At 41.6% G+C, this 19,245-nt stretch overlaps 1 protein-coding gene across 2 annotated transcripts in view; it reads right to left on the minus strand.

The window, feature by feature from the left end:
• Nucleotides 1–19,245, minus strand: part of MID1 (midline 1) — a 582,697-nt gene that overhangs the window by 325,261 nt on the left and 238,191 nt on the right. Inside the window, exon 6 of one of the 2 annotated variants that reach the window (XM_023532275.1) lies at nt 8,936–9,164. The gene's annotated coding sequence lies outside the window, so the exon portion shown is untranslated. Of the gene's footprint in view, nt 1–8,935; nt 9,188–19,245 lie in introns of those variants that run through there. The other variant, XM_011362904.2, reaches the window with a different exon arrangement.

A 19,245-nucleotide genomic window follows, 5' to 3' on the forward strand; every position in this document is an offset into this window, starting at 1 on the left:
ATAACAGCTTCCATTCCGCTTCCTTCCCCACTCCTCCCACACTCCCAAATCCCAGGAAAATCTCAACTATCCAGATGGAGAACCAAGCACAATCTAGTTAACCGAAAGTTCATACAAACGTTTCACAATCTTCCACCCAAACAGTACACAAGTCAAATGACAAAACGCGATGCCTCCCGCTCTCTCCCACATGCATTTCCATACGAAAATAAGTGTTTCTTGCATGGCAAAATAACCGAATGCGGTTTTGATGGGAAACTTAATCATCGTGATAATCCAGTGAGAGATAAATGAGGCTGTAAAATAAAGAGACTTAATAGTGTGTGTCAAGAAAAGGGGTAAAGAAATGGAAAAAGGCAACAGGAAAATTCTGGTGGTGACCTGGATCCTGCTATGCCAGAACACCTGCAGAGAGAGAAGCTAATACCTGGATTCCAGAGGGCTTCGGCCCCTCCTCCCTGCACCCACTCATTCCAAGGTTTTCCTAACCTTGTAGCTGCAGCTTTCACTGCCTAATGGTTCCCTTTAATGAGAGAATATTTTGAAGCCAGAAAGGAATTCGCTGAGGTCACTCGAGGGCAGTGGAATCACAGGTCATATAAAATGCTCTTGCTAAATTGATGCTAGAAAAACAGAATGGTAAAACCTTCACCCAAGGCCTACAGGGAGTGTGAAGTTAATCAAGTGTGCTCATCTGTTAGCGCAGACTCTCAGGTTACATTTTCCTAAATCCTATAGTCCTCTTACAAGTGATAAGGGATCTCAGCTGAGAAAAGCAATGTAGCTTATTCCTGTATGGGGCTCCTTAATCCAGGTTGAGGGAGAGGAGGAAAGGGGGTTGGGAAGAAATAGAAGGAATTCACTGGACAACTAAAGTTAATAGCTGCCCTGTACATTATCAACAAGGGGAAAACTTCACTTCGGTGAACTTACAGAGTGTTGAGACCGCAGCTGTCAAGACTCTTCTGCACCACCCCGCCCCCAGGAAGTTCTTGAAAATAGCTCTTCTTCTGGGCTTCATTGCTGGCAGAGTCGTGAGTGATAATAGTAAATCACGTGTGTGGGACCTCTGACCACATACGAAGTTATTTTGATTGTATCGACAACCCCGTGAGGTGGATGTTTATGGTCTCGTTTTAAAGATGGGAAAACTGAGACTCAGAGAAACTTAGCATCACATAACTAGTAAATGAATAAATGAGCTAAGACCTGAAGCCACATCACAGGATTTTCGACCCCAAAGCTCTTGCATTTTCCGCTCCATCAGGCTACAAAAAATTCCCCTCCCTACCCCCAAACGAGGTCGGTTTTCATTGTTCTCTACATCATCGGTGACACTACTATCTCCCTAGGTGAACCAAATTCCTGGGAGTCTGCCTTGACACTTCCCGGTCCCTCACCACTGCCTACGTCTCTTTCATCATCCACTCCTGTCAATTTCACTTTTTGAAATATAACTGAAATCCATCCACTTCTCTTCATCTCTACCACCATGATATTAGTACAAGGAGTCATCGTCTTCCCCTGGACCCCTCGCCTAGGCTCTTGTCTGGTTCAACCAAATTCACTCCGATACCCTTCTGATCTACCTCCACGTCGGTCTCACTGTGGCCTTTCCCAAAGACAAATGTCATCCCTTGTTGAAAAGTCCCTGATACAGTCTGGCCATTCCCTACCCCTCCAAACACACTGAATCACACTCTTCCCCACTAGCTCTCAGTTTAAGCATCTCTTCCTTGGGGAAGCTTTCTCTGATTTCCCTCCCAATTAGCTAAATCCTCCCAGTACAGTCCACGGCAACATAGAAGTACACTATAAAGCTTTCATGCCAGGCTCACCTTCACTCTTGTTTGTGTGATATTTCATCACTGTTTGTCTCCTATACTAGACCGTTAACTATGTGAGTGCAGGCTCCACTTCGGCCTTAGCGTGTAGGGTGATGCCTGGTTCAGAGCAGGAATTCGATAAATATTGTCGAATGACTGTTGAGCTTCGTTTTGTTTTTCTCTTTTCTTGCTCCTCTCCATTGCCATATCCTCGTCCCTAGCCAATTTTGGGGGGGGGGGGTCCCGTCTTCACGGATCTTGCTCTCTTACATAGTATTAATCCATGCCAAAGCAGGAAATACGGCAACTAAAGGTATTGCTCTCTCTAGGGACACTCTTGATGTTTAAAAGACAATGAAATCATTCCCTAATGCTGAGATTTTGGGCATCCCGTGGGATGGGGGAGATACATTCTATTTCCTGAGTTCTCAGGGGATGTTCCTTTCAGTGTAACATAGCTCTTACTGACATATATCTTATACCTGTTGCTGCTCAGGCTGCAGTCATGATGTACTTGTCATTGCCCGCTCACCCTTCTCAGTCACAGAAGTATATATCGTTGTCACTTCTGTTGAGTTCTAGGCATTATTTGAAACAGGCCCCACTCATTAGGAAAAAGTCACATGCCTGGCAAAGCCTCTCAGAGAAATGGAAAGGAGGAAGGTTTTCTCCCAGGTCAGCGAGAGATCACCTCAGGGCTCAGGTGAGACAAGAGGAAAGGTGTCCAGATGAACGCCCAGGACATGCGTGGAACCCACCAAGCGTGTGGTTCTTAATGCATTTGTGGAAACGTGTTCAGAGGGGAGGATTACCTCACTGACAAGTGCAGTAACTTGGTAGATATTCCTGGGGGCACAAATGGACAACTGCATTCCCAGGTAGGGCCATTTAAGAAAGAAATACACTTCCGGTTGCCACCTTTGGGTAGAAACTCAGAGACAGTACAGAAGCTCTTTTAAAAGAAACGCCGTATTTTGGCACAAAGCATGATGGCAGGATGTGGAAAAGCACACACACGACGACTCTAACTGAAAAGTAATTTAGAACAGTTGGAATCTTAACAAGTTTATATTGCTTATATTTTCCGTTTTATGTATGCACAGGAGGAATATATAAGTCTTAAAAAATTAGTCTGAATAAGCCTAAATGAATTATTTCAACAAACATAGCATACGACATTTAAATTTTAAGAAAACATCATGTTGTAGTCTAAGTGGAAGAATTTTCTTCTCTTAGTGTTGTATCTAACAATAGGTGATACCTCAAATTCAATGAAAATAAGTCAGCAATAGTCACTCGGTTTACACTTCGATAAAGTCACTGCTATGGACTAAACCGTGCCCCCCGCCCCGCCCCCGATTTCACATGTTGAAGCCCCAACCCCCAACATGATGACGTTTGGAGGTGGGTTCTTTTGGAGGTAATTAGGGTTGGATGAGGTTTGAGGCTGGGGCTGCCATGATGGCATGTGTACCTTCATAAGAAGAGAAGACAGATCGCTCTCTCTCCACCATGTGGGGACACAGTGAGAAGGTGGCTACCTGCAGGCCAGGCAGAGAGCTGTCACCTGACACTGCATCTGACCACACCTTGGTCTTGGACTTCTTAGACTTCAGAACTGTGAGAAATAAATGTCTGGTATTTAAGCCACTCAGTCTCTGGTATTACGTTACAGCCGTCCGAGCTTCCTCATCGCACCCACACCACAAGCTTCTCACCTGCCTAAACCAGGAGTGAACCCTTGTCAGGGCTCATCGGCTCACGACACACGTTCTCTCCACATCATAGCAGCCATAGCACATTAAATGTGAAATTCCACTGGGGTAGGACGTGGTGGGTGAGGAGGGTGGGAGAAAGAGAGTGGGATCTGAGGGTGACCTTGGGGACATAACACCTTTAGTGAGGTCCATCCTCAAGACCCCTGGAAAACCAGTTACGAACTGAAGCCAGACAGATGTTCTACTTGCTAATAAAACAAGCGGCTTTTATGAATAATTGAGTACCTGGCACAGTTCCTCCCACCATTGCTGTTGGAAAAGCTTTCGAGCTGTCAGATTAATAAGTACGAAGTGCGTATTTTTTGTTTTGTTTTGTTTATAAAACAGTTTTTGGCAGGGAAACACCTTAAAAGGGGGAAACTTATGTTTGAGATAACATAGATGGTTACAAAAGGAAGAAGCCTTTAGACCGAGGGTCTCAAACGCAAAACCTTACAGGGGACAAACAGGTAACAAAAATAAGCAAGGAGGACCTGGTAAAAGACATCAGAAAGTATACCATGTTTCATTAAGGTGCAAATTTGAGATCACCAAGTGGGCAAAATTTCATACGAGCCACCAGCGTGTGTCTACTTCTCTGCTTCAACCCCTAAATTGTTCGTTCGAGATGCCTAATCCACTCCCACCCACTTCAGATCCAGCTAATGCTTATGAATCGACCTTACGCCCAGCATTACGCAAGGTGCTTTCACAGACACAACCGTTTTCAATACTCGTAACCGTACCGTGAATTGTGTACTTACGTCTCTATTGATAGATGAGCAAATCGAATCCCAGAGAAGTGTAAGATGACTTGGCTAAACCCGCCATCCACTGCTCTGGAAGAAGCTTGGGAAATAGCGCCATTCCTTTGTTTCTTAACTCGAAGCCAAGTATATCAGTTCGAGTAAACTTGTTACCCATCCTCTAGTAGTTTATATACTGTTTTGTTCCCCAGGGCAATACATGATGAGTGTGTCAGCACAGATCTAAATAACTGCACAATTAGACACTCAGGGGGAAAAATAATTTAGGTCTAACTAACCAAGGCCTCTTTTGCAGAACAATACCTATAAATAAGGCAGCATTTCCTGGCCCAAGCTCTTTTGGCTAAAACTCCAATTCTGTCACGTGTGAAAACTCAAACTGTCAAATCGAGGAGGTTCTGCTTAATTTCATTTCTGTCTCAAGCTTAGACAAGTGAAGAGCAAGCCACAAGAGAGTGTGAGCATACGAGTACATGCAGCTTACAGCCATTCTTTCTACAGATCCAGCTATTAAGTACCAAGCATATCTGAGAATGCTACGCTCCACAAAGCACTGCTATCCATTTCTACTTTCTTTTTAAATAAAAAATACAATCAACTGAACCCTCGGCAATATTATATAAAGCAACTCAATTTCTTTGACAGGTTCACTCACAGAAGAGTCCCTTATATGTGATTGCAAGCAATTAATTAAAAACTGGAAATGTACTTTTACATTTAACTAGACGTCCTAGTCTTGTCTATCACCTTGCCCGCTAACCTTTCTTCGAATATAAATATAGTTTAAATTGGTTTTGCCAGTGCCCTAGATATTTGAAAAATCCTACTGGCGCACACCGGTTATTAATTCATGGTCCCTAATTCTGAGCCTTACACATACAGCCTTCGAAGCAACAGCAGCTTCTCTTGTCTGCTTCAAGAGACCTTGGACCTTAATAATTTCCAGAGGTTAGAAGTAGAAAAAGCCCAGTACTCTAGAAATATCTCTTCTTCATGTGGGGTCCCACGGACTCCTGACGACCTGAGAAAACGTGGTCTCAAAAACTACATGAACAAAATGTAAAGGGGCATCATCCAGTTCGCTGTCATTTACAGCTGATCTGCAGGGAGTAAGGTGGCGTCTTTCTTCTCTGTACGTCCGTCAAGTTCGGTGGCCTCTCTGTGATGTGTTCTGACGTGGAAATCCCCTGGTCACCGAAAGCACGCACATCTTGACCTGCGTGTTTACCTGCTTTGTGCCCACTAGTGGGAAGCTGCGATGTGAACAGTGTCCCTCAGAATGATCAGCAAAAAAGCGAGTGGTCGAGAAAGTCTGTAGCAAATTGTACCTCACATGCCACACACCGCTCAGGTCGTGAGATGTCTTCTCACAGAACTGCTATCGGTTGCATGAATATTTGGTTTAAATTCATCTGTCTCTTATATACTCGCATTTCCTCCAGAGTACTTAGCATAGGACTTCAAAAGGCACTCAATAAATATTTGCTGAATGAATGTAACAGGAATTAATAATACAAAATGTTTTTGAAAAGGTAATTGATGTCAAATGGTAGGCAGAGAAAGCCAGAGAAAGTTCACCAGGGATAGGAATGCTGTATACAAATTTGGTACAGTGTCCAAGGAAAGAATTTACACTTAATAAATAACTTTTGAAACCAGGTTCTTTTATGTCATTGCCTCTGGACTAGGCCACACTGGTGGCCAGAGAATCCCAGACAAACAAACTCTGAGAGCAGTTTGAGAAAGGGAAGTATAAACAATAACTAAATGTTAGAAAGGATGAAATGTATGAAAAAACACTTTGCCATCAGCTTTTCAGAAGATCTTTAAGAACAGAACACACACACACACACACGCACACCTCTCAATTCTTTATGGAGTAAAAAGGGCGAACACGATGACATACAGAGGGCCTGACATCCTGACCATAGCATGGGAGACAATAAATATTAGTGTATTTTTCTTCACGTTGCGCCTCAAGGCCCAGGTTAATACACTGCAGCAGAATTTCGACTTACGCGATCTATGTCCCGGGTCTGGATTGTCAAACACAAAGTCTTAGCTTTTACACATCATAACAGATATAGCAATTGATCCTATCTGTACGATATGGCGGGGGGGGGTGGCAAACTGAGGAAGCCGCGCAGTCCAGAGATAACCTTCTGGGGGATATGCCCAGCCCAAGCATAGTTTGATGGCCCAGATGCCAAGAGAAATCAACATCTGGGCATGTCTGTAACCCATTCATCATCTAACAGTGCCCTGTGCCCCATCCACTGGGAAGCTTTGTCTTAAAGAATGCTCCTCAGGATAATCAGCCATCGATCGGGTGAGTTTGCAGCAAACGAGACTTCGCATGCGGCACTTTGGTAGGGAGTCACGACGCAAATTAGCAGATGAACAAATTAAGGCTCTGAGAAGACTGGTTTCTCTCTTTTTTCTCCCCAATGGTTTTCAGTCTGCTTTAACCGGGCCACTTCTTTAACCTCTCACGGGTCTAAGCAGCTGCAGGATGGTTAGTTAAACCCTACACGAGAGCACACAGTACCGGTGACTCGAAAGGGTTAATGCGACACCACCGTGTCCTAACTGCCTTTCATTGGAGGATTAGTTCGGACACTGAACTAACTTTCACCATCAAGAAGAAATCCTCCTGCAACTCTATTAACACCAAAGTGTTAAATACAACAATCACCATTATTGCCCCCAAATGAGCTGCCGAGGAGCCAAGGATAAGTGGACTCCCAGCCATCTACAATAATTCATATGCCCGTGCCAAGAAAAACCCAAAAAAGAAAATCAAAAACCCCGGGCCTAACCCCCCCGGCCCTCCCCACCCCAGGAGACTTATCTATCTTGCTGGTTATATAGTCCCTTAGCTGTTGATGTAATTAGTGCATAATAACTGTGTACATATCAACTCGCAGGAAAAACGGCGGACGTGCCGGTTGATTTGGCTTGAGGCCATCTCATCGGCAGGGTGAGACAACCCGGTACAAACATCTGTTATTAACCGTATATTTTTTAAATAGTGTTTTGCGTTTCCTGGGTTACTGATTCCCACTTAAAGCCACGCAATATCGAGACTCCTGTTTTTCTGAGCGGCACCTAGGAGATAACAAGCTTTCAAACATTTGCAATAGTCTCCCCGTTTCTGCTGCTTGTGCCGTGAAGTTTATTTACTGAAACGTCTACTGTATCACACACACTGCTTTTCTAGGTCTCCTTCTCCTAAAGTTGAGCAGGTTTCGTTTAAATCGCGTCACTCTGAGGAGTTGTGCTTTTTCAAGTCAAGGGCCCTAAATAAAAGTGGCCACAGCTTTTGTTGTTATGAATAAGCAGTTGCCATTCCCTGTATTCAATTAACTGGGGATTGGACTATGACTTGCAATTTTTAAAAAAGGTCGTCGTTCTCTGAAATCGGCTGGCTTGCGCTGATTCCTTTTCTGGACTTGAAGAAATTAACTTCTTAATATAAGAAACCTGAAATTGGGTCCTCGTCCCACTTACTGTCATGAGTAGCACAATCCTGCTCCCTAAACTCCTAGGATTAAGTCACCGTGTGTGACAGAAAATGACAATATTTCTCTGATAGATGAGCAGTCAAATATTCCAAACATTTATCCACGCTAACTCAATTAAGAAACCGCCTTGCTACGGAACAACAACAACAACAACAACAATTTGTACCTGATTCCAAATCGTTTTTTTTCAGCTATACTATAAACGAATCGACTTTCTTCAAAAGTTTTACCTGTGCCCCCAAACTGGGTTGAGACGGTTTTCCCCCTCAGTTGTCTCTGATAATCGGCTGCCCCTGAGTAGAACTAACATCTCCCTGCAAGTCTGTTAAACCCTTTCACATTTCCATGTTTATCTACATTCAGATTGAGATCTTTGTATACATATAGAATAAAGCCAAATTTTAACTCGACCGACCGCAACGCCTTTGACATAAAGTCTTTATTCATCGTTCTCGCCTTATATATAAATAGACATACGCTACTTGTCAAAATGCAAGCGTGAGCTTCTTTACATTGTCTAGAACAAAGAGCCCAGCTTGGCTTCTTTCTTTCCTGTGTCTCAGAAGGTGTCCTTTATTACACGGGTAGGATGCAAGGATTTTGCTGCTGCATGAATGAAAAATGATACCTTCACCCTGCCTTTTCAGTGACAAATTGCACTTCTGCAGAATATCACACTGCCTGCAGCCGTAAGAACCCCGCTTAGATTTACTATTACTTCCTTGGGGACTCAGCCTTCTCGCAGAGCAGCCCAAGGCTCATTTCCAGGGTGTGAGAGCGCAACGAAGATGAGAAAGTTCGCTCGTCGTGATGGTCTAGAAACTCTTGCCTAGTGAAAACGCTCTCTGGAATGTCTAAAGTGCTAAAATCATTGCCTCTGTGGATTCTTGGGGTACGGAACAGGCAGGAAAAGTTGTCTGGAGGTATTCGCGAAGCATTGTGTTTGTTCAGGAAGGAGCCGTGGGGTGAGAGGCTGAGCTAAGCCTCTCCCTTTGCTTCCTGGGTGAGAGAAGAGGCTGCCACTTAGCAGAAACGAGCAGAAAGAGATCAGTAAGACTCACCGGCTTCCCCATTTTTCCCAGGACGGGGCTGTGTTCCACAGCTGTGATCTGGAAGAGGCAAACCTGTAGGTCCTCCAAGCAGGCTGCCTCGGATCAGCTGAATGGCTGGGGCGTTCAGGAAGCTTGCTCTGTCCAGCTCCGAATCACTCCCCCTTCTCCAGGCTGTGTGCTTACTCGCCTCCCAGTCAGCGCAAAAATCCGCCAAACTCAGGTCAGCTGAACAGGTTTCCTTATATAGGTAAACATGAATTGCATTCCTGGTGAGAGAAGTTAACTAGGAATCCGGTAACCTGGTTAACTCTACACAAGCCAGAATGGCTCAGAGTCAGTCAGCCCACATAGGGTTTGGTTGCAGTACAAAGGGATTTGTGCGATTTAATTAAAATCATCTTTATCCTGGCAGTCTGTAAAATTGGCCCTTCTAATGTAACTGTGAGTCAACAGCTAGTATTTTATATCATGGGCTGTGACCAACCTTTTATTATCTGAAGGCAGTGTAGGGAGAAAAACCGAAGTATAGGATGTGATCATTTATCTTTCATGTTTTTAAAACCAGGGTAAGTTGTCTTGAAATTATTTTCAAAGAAGTGAATAGAACATGCGCTAGGAAGAGAATGTGAATCAACCTCTATCAAATGAGGCTCAAATGCCTTATTTGAGCATAGTAACTAATAGTTATCCAACTTTCCCAGGCCTTTAGTAGATAATGCAATGTGATCATTTTGAGTGTACTCCCTTTATATTGCAATAATTGCTACTGTATTCTTTGATGGCTGAAACGACACATAATGGCATCTATTTATTTCCTGTAATAACCCTCCTGAGCCTACATGTTGAAATGTTATTTGATGGTTTCGGGAAAGAAATCTAAGACTTGTGAATTTGCATAATCATAAGTAAAAGTTTTTAACCAACTTCCTGGACTTAAGAAGATAAGAAAATACATTGTTAAAAGAACTCTGAGGGAAGGCGTAACTCCAGGCTCAATACATAGTTTTTAAATGTAAGTATGTAACTTATAACGACTGTCCAATAATTGCCTCTTTCCCCTACATTCACCTGGCACTGAGTAAAGTAATCATTCTTTTTAATTCTAACCAATTCTACTGAAATCTTACTATAGAGACGCAAGACTTTCTGATACCTGAGTGTTAGAGGTGAAGACTGCCTGCTAAATAAAACCTCTCTTAAAGTGGATCCTTTGTTCTTATTTCATCCACTGGTCACTGCTCTGTGAGCAGAGACAGTCTCAGTAAAAATCCCTCAGTGCTGTGTTTTAAGTTTCTGCTCGGGAAAGGGGAGAAAATGAATGTTTACACACTCCCTAAGCCAGCACCAACACAAACCGATCGTGAAGAGTTTCTGTTAAGAGCAGTAAAGTGCACAAATCACACTGTCTAGAAGGGTAACTTATCCTAGAATAGCATTTTACGCTGGGCAAAGATTTGCACGTACAATTTCTACTGATATTGCCACGGGAACGCGATGAAGTGGGCGTTATTATTTCTTTTCCACGATAACAAATTTGGCTGGCAGAGATAAACTGATTGGTCCAGAGTCTCCTGATCAGTTTGTGGAAGATCCAAGATCCCAGATCTTCTAGAATTCGACTCCGATAGAATTTCCAAAAATAGAGTCAAGTTAAAGAGGCAGAAGAACATTAAGATGGCAGTTTTCCATGGTCAAATATAATTTTTAATAATCATGTGTCCAGAGAGTTTAAATGCAATATACAAACTGATTAAAATACTCTTTATAAAGTCATAACTTACTGCTAAAATGACTGCCTTTAAGTGACTCCAGAAAGGTCATAAAATGAGATAGGCAGTGTATTTTTATTGAATATGAATTTGGGTTATAAAATATTATGAAAATATAACTTTGCAAATATTGCACACATTTTTCTGTTCACAGTACACAGGTTTCTATTGTATCAAGTTAAGACTCATCTTGACTCCTTCACTGGAAGGAATATTAGTGTTTTCTACTTATTGGGTTTTCATTAATCTTAAATAAAACTCCGTGTGCCTTGCTAGGTAAATGGCTTTCACTAATATAGTCCATTTATGATCCTGCACCTTTATGTTCTCATAATTCCCACTGAAGCAAGTTCTGTTTATGCAGGAACTTTAGACTTTATTAACATGTTGATGCAAGACAAAGAATGCATTTTTTTCTAGGGCAGGCTAAACCTTTAAGTGCCTTAAGCTGGCCTTCAAATTTGTTCTTACAATTTTAAGCAAACAACCATTTAGGTTTGAAACACAAACTATCTTGGGCAATAATTATTGAATCGAAAGGTCAAAATGAAATTTGGATCTCAAAGTAGCTTATTTCAAAGAGGGAATACAACCCTCTGCTAATTCCATTTTGGATAGCTCAAGAAATGGTTGGGGGGAGGCTGGTTCTCTGAAGCAGCATGAATTCAACCTAACCATAGAAGACCCCAACGAGAGAGTACTTACAGCTGAATAATTACACTGTGCCAATAAGCAGCACTATGGGAAACTAAATAAAATACGAGACTTACTTAAGGGGAGAAAATATCATTGTGGTGTAAAGAAAACATCAGAGGACAGATTTTAGAAATTCCCAATGACATATGACTAATGAGTAGTTGAGCTATGATTCAAATCTTGGTCCAGCAGACTTCAGAACACTTACCATTTCTACTGCATCCTAGGTATACCACCCTATCCAAGAAAGAGCCGACACCTCAGAGTCAGAAGATGCTTCCATTTCCATTCCATCTCTTGGTCATGTGACCTTGGGTAAATTATTTAACACTTCTGAGCCTCACCTCCAAAGTGGAAATAAAAATGGCTGCACATCTCACAGATTACTGAAAGTTCCTAACGAGACTTAAAAAAATCATTCTGCACATATTAATTGATGCTTTTTTATGGTGCAGGCATTTTGCTAGGTCCTAGGAATACAGCCAGGAGCAAGTTAGCCCCCCACCCCACCCATAGAGCTTTCAGGAAAGACTATGCAAATCCATATTATGGAATATGAAACTCTAATGTTTCCCCAAATTTCTCATGACACAAGAATGTTTAATCGAAGTTTCGCATCAATGTAGAAATATTAATAGACAGATTTCCAAGCTAATGCTCTCACTGTAGTTAGTGCATGTAGTTAGTAGCAGAGGCCAGCTTTACCATGATTAGACTTGACAGACCTGGGCTGAGCCAAATAAAATACCAGGAAAAGGTAAAAACTGATGCATCTGTATATAACGACAACGTCCTTTTATTGAACAATTGAAGAGCACCAGCACATTCGATTGAAAGGCATCTTGAAGATGCTCAGGAAGCTAGATGTTCATGGAGTTATTTTTTATCATTAATTCTTCATAAAAAAGTGATGAAAAACAAAGTTCCTTAAATATTGTAGTCAGTTATCTATCTACTAATCGGTTATTAAATCACTTCCATGCAATAAACATTTAAGTGGTGCTATGGATATGGGTCTATGAAAGATACATACGGAAAAGGATACACAGAAAAAAGAGTGGTCTCTAGCTTTGATGGAGTTTTCTAGGAAAATGTTACGGCCCTCAATAGCTGTATCGGGCAGGATGGGTGAGGTTATGCTTTGGTAACAAGCAACCCCCAGATGACAGTGGCTTATACCAATAAAGGAGTGTCTCTCACTCATGCTGCATGTTTACACAGATCCACAGGAAAGACTCTCCTATTCACAGCCGCTCAGGCAACCAGGCTGATGAAGGTTCCTTTCGGCACATATTTCCATGGTTGCTGAGGCAGGAAACGGACTTGGTGATTCACGCTCTCCCTTTCAAAACTTCACTCCATGAGAGATACTTAAACTTCCGCTCATCTTTCATTGGCCAGAGCAAGTCTTCTGGCCCCGCTTAACTTCAAGGAAAGAGAGAGAACTAGAATACATGACAAATGAAGACGTGACAGAGATGGCAAATCATTTGGCTGGAGGAAAGGATCGGTTAAGTAGGCATATTCAGTGCCCCTTCTGGCATAAAGACTAGCATTTTCAGTTTGGAAATTACTGACTAGATCCAGTTTCTATAAGAGTGGGAGCGTAAAGGTGGACACAGAGATTCCTAGTGCTTCCAGCTGAACCCTGAGGGACAATGGCATTTATAAAAGATGTCGATTAGGAAGAGGTGGCCTCTTCCTAATCTTTCTATCAGTCACGAGTGATGAAATAAAACACAGGTCGATTTAATTTGCAGATGGTGCCAAATTGGGTAGCTGACACCACAGAGGATTGTATTATAATTCAAAATGACCTTGAAGAGTAGCAGGTGGAAATGATGTTAAGAAAGAAGCTTGTGTTCAATAGTGATAGAGAATTAGAAGGAAAGGTCTATAAAATAAATGGTAGAAAAACTATATTGAGCTATTGTTAGCCTGGGAAGTAAGTATACACTGGCGGCTTGGCACTTTTACGTCAAGCCTTTGGTGGGTAGAAATAAGCATGGAAGCTCTGGAACAGAGACATCCTCAGCGAGCTGCTTCACTGGGGATCCCGTTATGAGAAATAAGGAACCAGAGCAAACGCAGAAACAAAAGCAGATACTTCCGAAAGACTAAATCAATGTCCTAGGTCAGGAGTCAGCAAACTTGTTCTGCAAAGGGCCAGATAATAAATATTTTTGATTTTGCCAGCCATGAGCCTCTCTACTGCAACTTCTGTACTCTGCTGCTGTGCTCCAAAACAGCCATAGACAATATACAAATGGCCAAAATAGGGTCCCTCCTGCCTACTAGGCACTTGCAATCAAGTTTCCCAGTAAACTTTTATTTAGAAAACCAGGCGGCCAACCTTGGGTTATACTTTGCAGACCTCTGCTCTCTACAGTATGTGTCCCACAGTGGCAAGGTACAAACTTGATTGCAAGTGCCTTGTAGGCAAGAGGGACTCCATTTTGGCCATTTTCCTATTGTTCAAGTTCCTTTAATAGTGCTTTCCATACACGCGCTAGTGAAAACTTTGGCGAAATACATTAGCCAAAAATGTTACTACACTAGCCTTCTTATTAAATATTAAGAAAGAATTAGAGTATGTAATTCTTGAAAGTGTCATGAAAATAAAATCCAAAACATAATTTACCTTCTAAATTTTTCAAATGTTTAACAATTATATTGTCTTCCGGGTACAAAAATAATTCATGATGAAAAGATATAATAAAACCTAGAGAAGGATTACAATGACGAAATGAAAGGAAATAAAAATTTGAGAAGCAGAAATATGCACATAAACTGTTAATTTTTTCCAAGTTCTTCATAACTAGTTGAAGTCGATGAAGCAAATGTTGTCCTTATTGGGCAGAGGTAAAAACAGAGACGAGGAGAGGTTAAGTCCATTGTCTAATGTTAACGAGCTAGTGGTGATAGAGAAGGAAGTAGGACCCAGGTTCCCAGGAGTCATAATTCTAGACATGATAAACACCACGTGCATAGGAGCCGGGAGAACGAAGAGCCCATATGAAATGCGATGAAGTCCTGTAGTGTCTTTTGGGTGCCTCAGGGAAAGCCCAGCACTCAATACCCCATCTCTCCTTCCCTCCCCCACGTGCTCCCACACCCCCCTCCCTTTCTGATCTGTAGACAAAAATGAGGAGATATATATATATAAGTTCAGTGAGAAAGTAACCTCACAGGGTGATCTGATCATAAATTCCTAATCGGGCAAGTCAGGGTGAGTAGTCACACCCCAGGCCTATAATTTCTTTAGTGAAGGTTTGAAGCCTGCTCTGTCTGTGGTCCTTGTGCATCTAGCATACCTTTGAAATTGCAGAAGTAACACTCTTTTCCAGACCCCTCAGAGGCATAATCGCCCTCAAGGAAGCACGTAATCTTGTTAACTATTCTGTACCTTACTTTGTCCCACCTTCACGTAATCTTCCTTACATTCTCTGCTTAATACAAATGGGTAGAAGACAAGCCAAAACCATCTTTTAAAAATATACTTCAGATCACGCCACTTCTCTGCTTAAAGCCTCTCGTGGTAGTCTCTCATAATTAGCATACAATCTGGTTCTATACCACGGCCCACAGAACTTTGGCCCATAATACGGTCTCTGCCAGCCTCTCCAAACTAATCTCATAGCACTCCGTCCAGCCATACTGGCCTTCTTTCTCTTTCCCCAACACGCCCACCTTGTTCAGACCTCAGGACCTTTGCATATGTTCTTCCTACTGCCTGAAACACCCTCTCTAGTGTGCTAAGCCAGAATAGTGGCCCCCCAGAGATGTCCACAGCAGAGTCTCTGGAACCTGTGACTATGTTATGTTAAATAGCAATGAGAAATTAAGGTCGCAGATGGAATTAAGGTCCCTAATAGACTGACTTTAATATAAAAGGATTATGTTGGACTACCCAGGTGGGCCCAACGTAATCACTAAGTCTTTATAATGTAAAAGAGGAAGGCAGAAGAATCAGGGTCTGAGCCGAGTGATGTGTGAGGGACCCGACCAGCTACTGGTGGCTTCGAAAATGTAGAGAGGAGACCATGATCCAAGGAATGTGAGCAGCCTCTAGAGGTTGAGGACAGATTCTCCCCGAGAGCCTCCAGAAAGAATGCAGCCCTGTCCACACCTTGATTTTAGCTCCATGAGACCTGTATTGGACTTCTGACCTTGAGAACTATAAGATAATAAACTTGGGCCGTTTCAAGCCATTAGACTCGTGATAATTTGTTACAAAAGCAACAGGAAACCAACAGATCTGGCATCTTCACTCTAACCCTTAAACCCTCAGAATTTATGCAAATGTCTTTTCCATTGGGAGGCCACCCGTGACAACCGGGACTGACACCAGCCATCCCACCTCCAGTGCTTATATGACAATTTAGCCACTTTCTTTCCTTCGTAGCTCTCTTCAATGCCAAGCAAAAAAAAATTAAATTAAACTAAAAGAATAAGCCCCACTTTGACAAAGAGTAGAAAACAATGATAAACTTGAAAAAATAAACGTGGTGGTCATTTTATATTCTTCGAAACAGGAATGTTGGAGAAAGAACCAGTTTTGGATTAAGCAAAGAACGTTTATGTTGGATGAAAAGACACTCTTGACGGTAGTTGGAGTAATTGCACGATGTAACAGGCTGCCAAGAAGGGCCACGGAGTCCTTGATTGTGGCAACACTCACAAAAGAGATTAGATAACTCGAGTCAAGAGAAAAAGTGGAGCTCAGCCTAGAGCATTTACTTGATGACCTGCTTGTCCTTCCTCCAGCTTTAAAATGTGTATAGCACAAAGCAATGAATCACAGGACAACATCTGCATGTAATTGCATTTCTGTTCCAATAATAAATGTTTCAACTGCTATGCTATTTACAAAAGCTGTTATCATAAAGAGCCAAGTGGGGGAAATTTGAAACACAAATGCTTATCTTAAGAAACCTTTCCTTTGCAATTGAGTGTACAAGTACCCTAACACCAAATCTGCTGTAGCATATGAATTTTCTTGAGGAGTTTATTTCTGAAATTCTATTTTAAACTGATCTTCAGGCATTTGATTCCCTATAAAAAACTTTTTTTGGGGAGGTCACCCATGGTTTTCTTAATGGTTTTTGAACCCAAAGAAGAGCAAAGGCTAGAAATCGTTCATATTTCCCCCACGGACCTAACATCTGAATTTTAGACCCATTGTCAATGGCGGAAAGAGAAGATGTTTTGCACCTTCTTTTTTAGTCAAGAATGTTTACTCTCAAAACAGAAGAGATTACATATTCCCCCCCACCACCCACTCCACTCCCACACCCACAAACCACCCCCCACCTTCAGGGACTTCTGGCCTTCACATTGCTCGTGAAACGCCAGGACAGTTTAAAATTGTTAACAACCAATGTAGAAAAGAATGAGACATCAAAGAAACTCATTGCCTCAGATCAGTCTGGTCCCCTCACTTCCCCATAGTGAAGGAGGATTCCTCTGGATGCCTTGGCGCAAGAGAAGCTGACTTCTCCCCTCAATATTCCCCAAGCCACCCGTGCTACCAACGATCATTTCGGCCTTTTAAACTTAGCTTTGAGGGAACGCATGTTCCGCAAAACAAAGCAAGTTGAATTTTTAAACAATTGACTTGACTTTGTATCTTTCAGTTCCGTCTGTTGGCAGAGTAAAATACACTGCTTTGAGTAAAGCCTGAAAACTCGGTCAGGCTACAGAGAAAATAAACCACAGCTCTTAGAAGCCTGCCTCTTTCCATTTGGCTAGGCAGGTGTTTCAAGACGATGTCGTTGAGTTTCTCTTTTAATGAGATGGCAAATAACCACGCAGGAGGGAAAAATCCTCAAAGAGCAATGAAAACAAGTAATTTTACAATAATAATCCTAATCCACCTCCCCATTTCCCAAGGTCTGTATTTCTTCACTTCTAAATGCTTAGTTCTCACTTCATTAGCACTGTTTAAAACACCACAGTTGAATATCAAAACCAAATGAAAACTTAGAACATTCTTTTACGGAGATGGAAATAAATCGTAGTTTTCCAAAGTTATTTTTAATTAGCTCTTTAAAACCCAGATCGATAACAGTGGTTGGACTATCAAATGGTTAGCATCTAGGCTACCTAAGATTTTTCTTGTTTTCCACCCAGGGGCCCTGACCCATGGTATAGATATGGATAGAAACAGATATATAGTCATTCATTCATTCATTCATTCACTCACTAAGTAATAATGGGTAAATACTACATGTCAGATACACATTCACATATTAGAGTAGGAATAAAGAAAGGTTGGAAGAGTTTCAAAAGTTATGTTTTAGTGAAACATATAAAATGTTCCATTTTCTTGTTTTTAAATTAAGAGCAATGTGCATTTAGTGGTATTAAAAATCAACTGGAACACATTACCAGTGATAAGTGATGTTGGGAAGGACACATTACCAGTGATAAGTTATGATGTGATGAGAAGGGTACTTTGCCTCTGTGGTATTTTCCCCCAAACCCACAACCCCAGTCTAATCATGAGAAAACAACAGGTAAACCTAATGTCTCAGTCCATTAGGGCTGCTATAACAAGATCCCACAGACCAGGTGGCTTATGAACAACAAGAATTCATTTCTCAGAGTTCTAGGGGCTAAAAGCTCCAGATCAGGCTGCCAAAAAGAAGGCATTTGTGAAGAAACTAGAGAAATCCAAATAAAGTCTGGAGTTTACTTAACAGTAATGTACTGATGTTGGTTTCTTAGTTTTGACAAAAGTACCACAGTAATAGAAAACATTAACATCCAGGGAACCCGGATAAAAGGTCTATGGGATCGCTCTGTGTTTTCTTTGAAACTTTTTTGTTAATCTAAAGTTATTCAAAAATTTAAAAAAAATAATTAAAAAACACCCAAAACGAGAAGAACAAAACAATACGCCACATTAGTTTTACATTGTGGCTAAAGAAGGAGAACCCGGATGGAGAGAAGATCCATCCAAAAAGGACAGTGACACAGAGGCAGGGACATGCAAAGAGCAACAGACAGATATGGAAATAGACTGGCGGGCTCTGGAGGGTGTTAGAGTCCCACTGCCTTATTATGTGGTTCCCTGCTATTCTGGTAAGCCACAGGGATCGGAAGAAAGGATCATTCTTGAAAACAACTGAGAGACTTGACATAGGTTAGAAACATATTAGAGTACTGAGAAATTTCTCTTCCTTTTTCTATTTTCAAATGTTTGGTATTTTTTTTCTGTGATTCTGAAGGTTTTGCAGATGTGTCAATGTTTGGCAAGTTTTTCAAGAACCTTGGAAAGAGTAATCACCAAGCTTTTGCCACTGAAAGGTGTTGTGTGCCACTGAGTTGAGAATCCCACACTCTCTAGTGTCCCAGTGCCAACAGGAGACATTTAGAATTGGCCTTGACTTATCCTAATAGGTATTTCTATTTAGGGAGCAATCTAGTTTTTAGTCTACCTGGGAATAGATTTAATGGGAAGCAAAAAAAAAAAAAAAGATACTTAAAAAATAATCTCTAAGATACGAATAAGTTTTCACGGTTACACATATTAACTCTTTTGAGGTTCTCTTCTTAAAAGAAGAGCCCCAGTATTTCATAGAAGTTTTCTCGATCATTTAACCCCACAGTTTATCTGCAGTTAATTCATGCTAAGAATTTCTTAAGACCAGTGTGCAATCATTTACACTTTCTTTCTTTTTTTTTTTTTTTTCCTATAAAGGACTCAAAATAGCACTAGCCATAACTCAGGGTAGTCTTGACAAGGTTAAGTGTGAGATATTAACAGGCAATCAAAGGTATTTGATTAGCGTTTGCCTTAAATCAGTCCAAACGTGTGTTTCAAGGTTCATGGATAGGCTACGCACACCC

This window comes from Pteropus vampyrus, unplaced genomic scaffold (assembly GCF_000151845.1).
Source record: "Pteropus vampyrus isolate Shadow unplaced genomic scaffold, Pvam_2.0 Scaffold81, whole genome shotgun sequence".
Lineage (NCBI taxonomy): Eukaryota > Metazoa > Chordata > Mammalia > Chiroptera > Pteropodidae > Pteropus > Pteropus vampyrus.